The sequence below is a fragment of the Aegilops tauschii genome, chromosome 2 (genome assembly GCF_002575655.3).
Source record: "Aegilops tauschii subsp. strangulata cultivar AL8/78 chromosome 2, Aet v6.0, whole genome shotgun sequence".
NCBI lineage: Eukaryota > Viridiplantae > Streptophyta > Magnoliopsida > Poales > Poaceae > Aegilops > Aegilops tauschii.
The window spans coordinates 39181477-39184812 of record NC_053036.3 but is presented as its reverse complement, the minus strand read 5'-3'; the positions used below and the strand labels follow the sequence as shown (position 1 = coordinate 39184812).

The window sequence follows — 3336 nt, the reverse complement described above, 5'->3', positions numbered from 1 at the left end:
TATTGACGGACAACCGTGCCTCTGTAGTGTTCTTCTCTGAGGGTCACGGGCGTAAGCAATGTTTTCCAAGGAGAATAAACACCTAACTACCTCTGTATTCAAAATGTCACCGAAGGAACATTGTGCACTGCTTTTAGGAGCATTCTGTAATTGTTGTCCCTGCATTTCGACGCTGCATCCACAAAGGTACTAGTGCATTCCATGCTCGTCATTTTTGTGGATTGCTATGCGTACCTGCTCTGTGCGTTACACTAATCGTATAGTATCTGTACTGTGTTTATATTTTTCAATTCACGCCAATATATTCTAATAATAGAAAACTACAACATTGCACTCGAAATAAACTTGTTCAGAAGATATGTAAACTGGAGGCAAACTACAAGGTTATCTGTACTGTGTTTATATTTTTCAGTTCACGCCAATATATTCTAATAATAGAAAACTGCGACATTGCACTGGAAATAAACTTGTTCAAAATATATGTAAACTGGAAGCAAACTACAAGGTTATCTGTACTGTGTTTATATTTTTCAGTTCACGCCAATATATTCTAATAATAGAAAACTGCAACATTGCACTGGAAATAAACTTGTTCAGAAGATATGTAAACTGGAAGCAAACTACAAGGTTAACTGCAACACAAGCAAATCTAAATTTAGAACAAGTAAACGGCAGTCTTGAGAGAAAGCAAATCTAACGGGAAATCTAGAATGGCATGAGCAATCTTCTAGTTACTTTTCTTGGCCGGGACCACCTGCTTCAGTAGTCGTAGTCGCCCCAGGACCTTGCACGCTTCTTGGTCTGCTCCTTCTCGAGTTTTGCCCGGCGGAGGCCTTCCTGGATGATGGTGAGGCGGCTCCATATCTCATACGCAGCGTAAGCATCTTTTGCCGCGTACTCGATGTGCCTCATGGACAGGGGCATGCGCGCCCAGCGCTGGTGCTCTCCGTCGGTGAGCTTCTTCTTCATGTTGTTGTAGTAGTCGTGGACAATGATGCCTGAGACATCCCCAAGGGAGTCCAGAGGCTTGGTAGTTGTAGGCACCCTCCATCCCTTCTAGATGTCGATGAAGTGGGCAATCTCTAGTCCGACGCGCCTGAGCATCTCTATGTCGCCGTCGATGGAGAAGCCAGCAAACGTGTATCTGGGGTCGGCGAGGAAGTTGTCGAACCTGGTGCAGTTCTTGTCGGCGGCGCTCAGTTGGAAGAGCAACACCGGATGATCCTTGCCGACGGAGAGCTGGACGAGGGCTGGTTTCTGATCTTCGCCAACGTCGTTGGTGTACTCCACATCAACTCCGACGATCTTGTGGCGCTCGAATTCAAGGTGTCGCTCGTACTGCTCGATGGTGGTCGCCGCCTTGTGCAAGTCGTTGGTGTGTATCACGTGCAACTTGTCGTTGCCGTGGGCCTGCACCTCCATGAATTCCTTGATGAATCCCATGGCCTGGAGCAGTTGGTCCTCCTGCAACCTGGTTTTTCGTGGGGAACAATGAGTGGGAGCGCAATGGCAATCTGTTGTTTGTGTGTAAGAAGGCCGCGGTGGAAGTCTAAATTTAAGGGCGGGGAAGCGGCAAAGGAGTGCGCGATCTCACTGTCCATGCGGTTGTGCACATTGTGGGTTCTGGATCATGGTTTCATCTCCCTGGTGGTGCGGTTGTGCACATCCTGAGTTTTTGATCGTGGTTTTTCTTTATAAAAATAAAAATAAAATCAGCGGTTATGTTTTTAGCAACCGTCGTATCTCCAGCAAGTCGGGGAGATGTTCGTTGTCTTGCGTAGTTTGCTATCAAATGTTAACTTTTACAATTTATCTCGTGAGGCATGCAGGGGCAGTATGTAGAGGCACAAGTCTCTGACCAAGAGAAGCATGCTTGAAGTGGCTGGTTTAACTCTCAGACACACGGGCGTGGTACATTCATTGGGAGTGGCAATTGTTTTCAGTGATACATTCGCTGGTAGGAGCAGTGTTGTGTTTTTTCAAAGCCACTATTGCAGTTGTCGCTACGAGATGGACAGAAAGAACGAGAAGCAACGACAGGCGTGGATATGCAGCTGTAAGAAGCACTTATACAACAAGAGGCGCAAGTAGAGGCATAGATACGATGCTACGTCAACCACGGAAATGAAGTTACGTGGTTCACGGACGTCAATTCGTGCTATGGTGCTACGTAAGGCACGGGCACGAACAAATAGCCGTGCACTCAACTACATGCGCAAAAAGCCACAGATGTGTTCCTGAGAAGCACCGGCCTCCATGGTTTTTCCGCAAGGTGGGATTCGACATTTATCCAGGGCATTCCAGGTTTTACAAGTGTAGGAATAATCGTTTTACACTTATATGTTCTGTGGCAGAGGCACGACAATTACTTTTGTGACGAAAGAATGAACGTCAAATGTACGTGACGCGAGGATTGACAATAGGCGTCCGTTACTGTTTTTCCGGAATGTTTTTCAATTAACTTTGAGAGGCATGAATGTGACGACGGAACAGGCATGGTCGTGTCTGAAATAGTGGCAAGGTGGTCCCTAATGTGTCCTGAATGTATCACCTGTAATGCTGCACTGTTACAAGCGCGGTCGTTATTCTTGCAGAGGCACGGTCGTGAGAGTCATGAATGTGTCGACTCAACAGGCACAGTCATGTCTGAAATAGTTGCAAGTACGAGATGGGCAGAAACAACGAGAAGAAACGAGGGGCGTAGGCATGCAGCTGCGAAACGCACTTGTACAGCGAGTAGCAAAGCTAGAGGCACAAGTACGATGCTACGTGAGGCATGGACATGAACCTATGTGAAGGCATGGATGTTTAAGGTGACTGAGCCATAGGGGAAGGAGCTAGGTTTTTAGGAGAAGTGTTGTGCGGTTGACAGAGGTGTATGCTTGAGCTCATCGCAACAAACTACTTGGCATGACGCTATTCTGCGGAGCACCATAGTGAAAAATACGTATACTACTGACGTGCGGAGCTAGCAACGTCACTAAACTATTCTGAAACATACTTCACAACAGCCATTCATCCTCCATTATTATTCAGCGAATCCCTTTATTATTATCCAGAGATAAATAAACTAACCCACGTAAGTGTTTCACCTTCTTTGACAGGGAATTTTCACCACCGTCCTCTTGGACATAATTATATGCTCAGTTACATACCATGACATAACTAAATAACAAAACTGATGTGTACAGGCTGTTTAAAAAATAGACATAAATTACTGAACTAGGAAGTATAGCCACCGGCAACGCTCTATCAGGAAAGGTCGTTGATTATCATCCGCAGCAGCTTCATGTTTCCCAATGTTGGCCACCGCTTTTCAATTGTGACAAGGACAAT

The 3336-nt window shown here is 46.0% G+C and overlaps 1 pseudogene; it reads right to left on the bottom strand.

Annotated features, from left to right (window-relative positions):
* Window positions 1-759: 759 nt before the first annotated feature.
* On the bottom strand, window positions 760-1443 carry LOC141041942 (uncharacterized; annotated as a pseudogene).
* Between the last annotated feature and the right edge of the window lie 1893 nt (window positions 1444-3336).